General features: G+C 54.2%; 3 non-coding genes across 3 annotated transcripts in view; all 3 read left to right on the top strand.

The window, feature by feature from the left end:
* Positions 1-3,625: 3,625 nt before the first annotated feature.
* Positions 3,626-5,518, top strand: LOC126331662 (small subunit ribosomal RNA). The gene has a single exon (XR_007563444.1). It is a non-coding gene; the product is annotated as a small subunit ribosomal RNA (ribosomal RNA).
* A 362-nt stretch (positions 5,519-5,880) lies between these two features.
* LOC126331670 (5.8S ribosomal RNA) lies at positions 5,881-6,035 on the top strand. Its single transcript, XR_007563452.1, has one exon. It is a non-coding gene; the product is annotated as a 5.8S ribosomal RNA (ribosomal RNA).
* A 188-nt stretch (positions 6,036-6,223) lies between these two features.
* Positions 6,224-7,500, top strand: part of LOC126331667 (large subunit ribosomal RNA) — a 4,222-nt gene continuing 2,945 nt past the window's right edge. Inside the window, exon 1 of the ribosomal RNA XR_007563449.1 lies at positions 6,224-7,500. This exon is cut by the window's right edge and continues 2,945 nt beyond it. This is a non-coding gene — a ribosomal RNA (large subunit ribosomal RNA).

Here is a 7,500-nt window from a genome sequence, read left to right as displayed (position 1 = left end):
ACTCAAGTTGTCCCTTAACCTAACTCAAGTTGTCCCTTAACCTAACTCAAGTTGTCCCTTAACCTAACTCAAGTTGTCCCTTAACCTAACTCAAGTTGTCCCTTAACCTAACTCAAGTTGTCCCTTAACCTAACTCAAGTTGTCCCTTAACCTAACTCAATTTGTCCCTTAACCTAACCCACGTTGTCCCTTAACCTAACTCAAGTTGTCCCTTAACCTAACTCAATTTGTCCCTTAACCTAACTCAATTTGTCCCTTAACCTAACTCAATTTGTCCCTTAACCTAACTCAATTTGTCCCTTAACCTAACTCAAGTTGTCCCTTAACCTAACTCAAGTTGTCCCTTAACCTAACTCAAGTTGTCCCTTAACCTAACTCAAGTTGTCCCTTAACCTAACTCAAGTTGTCCCTTAACCTAACTCAAGTTGTCCCTTAACCTAACTCAAGTTGTCCCTTAACCTAACTCAAGTTGTCCCTTAACCTAACTCAAGTTGTCCCTTAACCTAACTCAAGTTGTCCCTTAACCTAACTCAAGTTGTCCCTTAACCTAACTCAATTTGTCCCTTAACCTAACTCAAGTTGTCCCTTAACCTAACTCAAGTTGTCCCTTAACCTAACTCAATTTGTCCCTTAACCTAACTCAATTTGTCCCTTAACCTAACTCAAGTTGTCCCTTAACCTAACTCAAGTTGTCCCTTAACCTAACTCAAGTTGTCCCTTAACCTAACTCAAGTTGTCCCTTAACCTAACTCAAGTTGTCCCTTAACCTAACTCAAGTTGTCCCTTAACCTAACTCAAGTTGTCCCTTAACCTAACTCAAGTTGTCCCTTAACCTAACTCAAGTTGTCCCTTAACCTAACTCAAGTTGTCCCTTAACCTAACTCAAGTTGTCCCTTAACCTAACTCAAGTTGTCCCTTAACCTAACTCAAGTTGTCCCTTAACCTAACTCAAGTTGTCCCTTAACCTAACTCAATTTGTCCCTTAACCTAACTCAATTTGTCCCTTAACCTAACTCAATTTGTCCCTTAACCTAACTCAAGTTGTCCCTTAACCTAACTCAATTTGTCCCTTAACCTAACTCAATTTGTCCCTTAACCTAACTCAATTTGTCCCTTAACCTAACTCAATTTGTCCCTTAACCTAACTCAAGTTGTCCCTTAACCTAACTCAAGTTGTCCCTTAACCTAACCCACGTTGTCCCTTAACCTAACCCACGTTGTCCCTTAACCTAACCGACGTTGTCCCTTAACCTAACCGACGTTGTCCCTTAACCTAACCGACGTTGTCCCTTAACCTAACCGACGTTGTCCCTTAACCTAACCGACGTTGTCCCTTAACCTAACCCACGTTGTCCCTTAACCTAACCCACGTTGTCCCTTAACCTAACCCACGTTGTCCCTTAACCTAACCCACGTTGTCCCTTAACCTAACCCACGTTGTCCCTTAACCTAACCCACGTTGTCCCTTAACCTAACCCACGTTGTCCCTTAACCTAACCCACGTTGTCCCTTAACCTAACCCACGTTGTCCCTTAACCTAACCCACGTTGTCCCTTAACCTAACCCACGTTGTCCCTTAACCTAACCCACGTTGTCCCTTAACCTAACCCACGTTGTCCCTTAACCTAACCCACGTTGTCCCTTAACCTAACCCACGTTGTCCCTTAACCTAACCCACGTTGTCCCTTAACCTAACCCACGTTGTCCCTTAACCTAACCCACGTTGTCCCTTAACCTAACCCACGTTGTCCCTTAACCTAACCCACGTTGTCCCTTAACCTAACCCACGTTGTCCCTTTGCCTAACATAGTTCACTGCTCGGAATCTCTGGTGTCGTTGTTATCCTCATGTAGATGTCTTGCGAGTGTTGCTTACTTTCCACATATTCCTGCTATCCACTGTCAATTGTACTGCAATAGGACTATATCGCCGACCCCCCCCCCTCCCCCCCCTCTGTCCCCCTCTGTCCCCCTCTTTGTGTCTCTGTCCTCTCAAGCTGGTCGGTCTGGCGTTTGAGTGTTAAATGAGCCTCGCAGCTGTTCAGTTGCATTCAGATGTCGACGCCCTCAGTGTACGTCGTGGTATGGTCTGTGTCCATTGTCCGCTGATGTCGTACGCGTAACCCACACGCTGTACCGATCATCGGTCGTTACGTACAGAGTGAAGTAGTGTGATACGTGTGACCGTACGCTGGCTGTGCCCAACGGTGTCGAATCTCAATTTCCATATGTTGTGCTTGATGCTACTTGTCTCGTCTCCCAATAACAGCTAGGTTGCACTGTGGTACGCCGTAGAGGCGTGTGGGAGGAACGTACGAACGCATTGTATGTCACCCTGGGTCGCTGGGGGTGGTGGTGCGGTGAGTCAGGTCAGGTCAGGTCAGCGTGAGCCGTCTGATGTAGTGACGCGTGTATTCCGACTTTGTCGTATTGCCTCACACAAAGTGCTACCCTGGTGGACCGCGTTCCATATCTGGGACATGCCGCAGATGCCGGTTGACAGTGGATCGCGGAAGGTACATCGCATACGTGCGCGGGCCACCTTCCACGTGTTCTCTTCTGCACATGTCGCAGTGTGTATGTGGTCTGATGTAGCGTGTCGTGACACATGACATCCTGGCATGCAAGAATTGTTGAATTCGCAAATGTAGGTGGACATCTACGTTTACTGCCCAAGATACGCAAATGAACTGGAAATCCGTTGTTGAGCGGTTGTTCACGCTGGAGGTGAATCTGTGATGGCGACGATCGGTACAGCTATTAACCGGTTGTTTCAGCGGTACCCGCCACATCCACACGCGTGACTAGGCCCATGTGGGTATGAAGCGATACGCGGCGGTGGCTTGGTGGGACTGTTCCCGGCCGGTGAAGGGGGGCCGCCCGGCGTGTTGGCCGCGCGCTGCGTGGGCGCACGCGCAACAGGCGGCTGGTGGGGGGCGCCGAGTGGCAGGAGCGCCAGCCGACGGGCCCGGCAGGCGGCGCAGCTACGCTGCGGCGCACCCTGCACGCGGCGCCTGGCGGCCAAAGTTGGTTCAGCCGAGCCCGGTGCGAAGCGCGGTGGACATCTGCAGTGTGCTGGTCTGATTGAGGACTGTGTGCGTTGAGGATGCGCCGCCGCCTGGCACTCGGCGCCGCGACGCCGTCTGCTGCTCGGTCGCCCCAGCGGTTCTCGCAGGTGGTTTGTATCGCAGTTGTGCGGACGTGTTGGCGCGTGCGCTGTGCTGGGAGAGTTCGCTTCTGCACCCAAGTGGGGCTTTGCCCTTGTGTGGCGCTGGCGTTGGAGCTGCCGGTCACCATAGGTGGCGCGTGTTGTCTCCCGCCGGCAATGCCACGACAGCACGCTCCCGGGCCTCTGTCGGCAGCGGCAAGCTCAGTTGGGAGCAAGGGTGTTCGCACTAAAACCGTCTACTCGCCTAACTCCGGGCGATTGCGCCTCTCTCGAAACCGACCAAGTACCTAGGACGGCGCTGCGCGCCGCCGGGACCTGAGAGGGTTTCGAGGTGTATCGTGCAGGGGAGCTCGGCCTCCTCCTGTTTGCAGAATAATTGAGCGGACGCTTGCGTGTTCGCGCGGGCCCCCGGGACACACTCCCGGGCGGCCGGCTGCTCAGCTCTAGTTGACGCAGCTCCCTGGTTGATCCTGCCAGTAGTCATATGCTTGTCTCAAAGATTAAGCCATGCATGTCTCAGTACAAGCCGCATTAAGGTGAAACCGCGAATGGCTCATTAAATCAGTTATGGTTCCTTAGATCGTACCCACGTTACTTGGATAACTGTGGTAATTCTAGAGCTAATACATGCAAACAGAGTCCCGACCAGAGATGGAAGGGACGCTTTTATTAGATCAAAACCAATCGGATTGGCTTGTCTGGTCCGTTTGCCTTGGTGACTCTGAATAACTTTGGGCTGATCGCACGGTCCTCGTACCGGCGACGCATCTTTCAAATGTCTGCCTTATCAACTGTCGATGGTAGGTTCTGCGCCTACCATGGTTGTAACGGGTAACGGGGAATCAGGGTTCGATTCCGGAGAGGGAGCCTGAGAAACGGCTACCACATCCAAGGAAGGCAGCAGGCGCGCAAATTACCCACTCCCGGCACGGGGAGGTAGTGACGAAAAATAACGATACGGGACTCATCCGAGGCCCCGTAATCGGAATGAGTACACTTTAAATCCTTTAACGAGTATCTATTGGAGGGCAAGTCTGGTGCCAGCAGCCGCGGTAATTCCAGCTCCAATAGCGTATATTAAAGTTGTTGCGGTTAAAAAGCTCGTAGTTGGATTTGTGTCCCACGCTGTTGGTTCACCGCCCGTCGGTGTTTAACTGGCATGTATCGTGGGACGTCCTGCCGGTGGGGCGAGCCGAAGGGGTGCTTTCGCGTCCCGAGGCGGACCCCGTTTAAATCCTACCAGGGTGCTCTTTGTTGAGTGTCTCGGTGGGCCGGCACGTTTACTTTGAACAAATTAGAGTGCTTAAAGCAGGCAAGCCCGCCTGAATACTGTGTGCATGGAATAATGGAATAGGACCTCGGTTCTATTTTGTTGGTTTTCGGAACCCGAGGTAATGATTAATAGGGACAGGCGGGGGCATTCGTATTGCGACGTTAGAGGTGAAATTCTTGGATCGTCGCAAGACGAACAGAAGCGAAAGCATTTGCCAAGTATGTTTTCATTAATCAAGAACGAAAGTTAGAGGTTCGAAGGCGATCAGATACCGCCCTAGTTCTAACCATAAACGATGCCAGCCAGCGATCCGCCGCAGTTCCTCCGATGACTCGGCGGGCAGCCTCCGGGAAACCAAAGCTTTTGGGTTCCGGGGGAAGTATGGTTGCAAAGCTGAAACTTAAAGGAATTGACGGAAGGGCACCACCAGGAGTGGAGCCTGCGGCTTAATTTGACTCAACACGGGAAACCTCACCAGGCCCGGACACCGGAAGGATTGACAGATTGATAGCTCTTTCTTGATTCGGTGGGTGGTGGTGCATGGCCGTTCTTAGTTGGTGGAGCGATTTGTCTGGTTAATTCCGATAACGAACGAGACTCTAGCCTGCTAACTAGTCGCGTGACATCCTTCGTGCTGTCAGCGATTACTTTTCTTCTTAGAGGGACAGGCGGCTTCTAGCCGCACGAGATTGAGCAATAACAGGTCTGTGATGCCCTTAGATGTTCTGGGCCGCACGCGCGCTACACTGAAGGAATCAGCGTGTCTTCCTAGGCCGAAAGGTCGGGGTAACCCGCTGAACCTCCTTCGTGCTAGGGATTGGGGCTTGCAATTGTTCCCCATGAACGAGGAATTCCCAGTAAGCGCGAGTCATAAGCTCGCGTTGATTACGTCCCTGCCCTTTGTACACACCGCCCGTCGCTACTACCGATTGAATGATTTAGTGAGGTCTTCGGACTGGTACGCGGCATCGACTCTGTCGTTGCCGATGCTACCGGAAAGATGACCAAACTTGATCATTTAGAGGAAGTAAAAGTCGTAACAAGGTTTCCGTAGGTGAACCTGCGGAAGGATCATTACCGACTAGACTGCATGTCTTTCGATGTGCGTGTCGTGTCGCGCAACACGCTACCTGTACGGCAGTGGCCGTGCGCCGCGTGCGGAACCACGCGTGCCTCTCAAAACTAGCGGAAGTGTTGTTGTTGTGTGGTACGAGCGCTGAAGCTCTGGAGCGGCTGGCCTGCGGTACCTGGCGCCTGGCGCCGGTTTTGAATGACGTTCGCCCGAGTGCCTGTCCGCTCCGGTGTGGAGCCGTACGACGCCCATCGGCTGTGAGGCCGTTGGACACAAAAAAAATAGTGGAACAGGGGCCGTCAGACGCCTCAGTCCCGCAAATGCTACTGTCTTGAAAGAGACAGTGGGAGACTGAAAAGGAAAAGATCACCCAGGACGGTGGATCACTCGGCTCGTGGGTCGATGAAGAACGCAGCAAATTGCGCGTCGACATGTGAACTGCAGGACACATGAACATCGACGTTTCGAACGCACATTGCGGTCCATGGATTCCGTTCCCGGGCCACGTCTGGCTGAGGGTCGGCTACGTATACTGAAGCGCGCGGCGTTTGTCCCGCTTCGGAGACGTGGGAGTGTCGTGGTCGCCTGTGTGGCCGGCCGCGTCTCCTTAAACGTGCGATGCGCGCCCGTCGCCTGGCGGTTCGCATACCGGTACTTTCTCGGTAGCGTGCACAGCCGGCTGGCGGTGTGGCGTGCGACACCTCGTACAACGACCTCAGAGCAGGCGAGACTACCCGCTGAATTTAAGCATATTACTAAGCGGAGGAAAAGAAACTAACAAGGATTCCCCCAGTAGCGGCGAGCGAACAGGGAAGAGTCCAGCACCGAACCCCGCAGGCTGCCGCCTGTCGTGGCATGTGGTGTTTGGGAGGGTCCACTACCCCGACGCCTCGCGCCGAGCCCAAGTCCAACTTGAATGAGGCCACGGCCCGTAGAGGGTGCCAGGCCCGTAGCGGCCGGTGCGAGCGTCGGCGGGACCTCTCCTTCGAGTCGGGTTGCTTGAGAGTGCAGCTCCAAGTGGGTGGTAAACTCCATCTGAGACTAAATATGACCACGAGACCGATAGCGAACAAGTACCGTGAGGGAAAGTTGAAAAGAACTTTGAAGAGAGAGTTCAAAAGTACGTGAAACCGTTCTGGGGTAAACGTGAGAAGTCCGAAAGGTCGAACGGGTGAGATTCACGCCCATCCGGCCACTGGCCCCCGCCCTCGGCAGATGGGGCCGGCCGCCCGCGCGGAGCAATCCGCGGCGGGGTCGTGTCCGGTTGCCTTTCCACTCGCCGCGGGGTGGGGCCGTTCCGGTGTGCGGTGGGCCGCACTTCTCCCCTAGTAGGACGTCGCGACCCGCTGGGTGCCGGCCTACGGCCCGGGTGCGCAGCCTGTCCTTCCGCGGGCCTCGGTTCGCGTCTGTTGGGCAGAGCCCCGGTGTCCTGGCTGGCTGCTCGGCGGTATATCTGGAGGAGTTGATTCGCCACTTTGGGCGCTCGGGCTCCCGGCAAGCGCGCGCGGTTCTTCCCGGATGACGGACCTACCTGGCCCGGCCCCGGACCCGCGCCGCTGTTGGCTCGGGATGCTCTCGGGCGGAATAATCGCTCCCGTCAGCGGCGCTTCAGCTTTGGACAATTTCACGACCCGTCTTGAAACACGGACCAAGGAGTCTAACATGTGCGCGAGTCATTGGGCTGTACGAAACCTAAAGGCGTAATGAAAGTGAAGGTCTCGCCTTGCGCGGGCCGAGGGAGGATGGGGCTTCCCCGCCCTTCACGGGGCGGCGGCCTCCGCACTCCCGGGGCGTCTCGTCCTCATTGCGAGGTGAGGCGCACCTAGAGCGTACACGTTGGGACCCGAAAGATGGTGAACTATGCCTGGCCAGGACGAAGTCAGGGGAAACCCTGATGGAGGTCCGTAGCGATTCTGACGTGCAAATCGATCGTCGGAGCTGGGTATAGGGGCGAAAGACTAATCGAACCATCTAGTAGCTGGTTCCC

This window comes from Schistocerca gregaria, unplaced genomic scaffold, assembly GCF_023897955.1.
Source record: "Schistocerca gregaria isolate iqSchGreg1 unplaced genomic scaffold, iqSchGreg1.2 ptg001394l, whole genome shotgun sequence".
Lineage (NCBI taxonomy): Eukaryota > Metazoa > Arthropoda > Insecta > Orthoptera > Acrididae > Schistocerca > Schistocerca gregaria.
The sequence above is the reverse complement of the archived record's forward strand: the minus strand, read 5'-3'. Positions and strand labels throughout refer to the sequence as shown.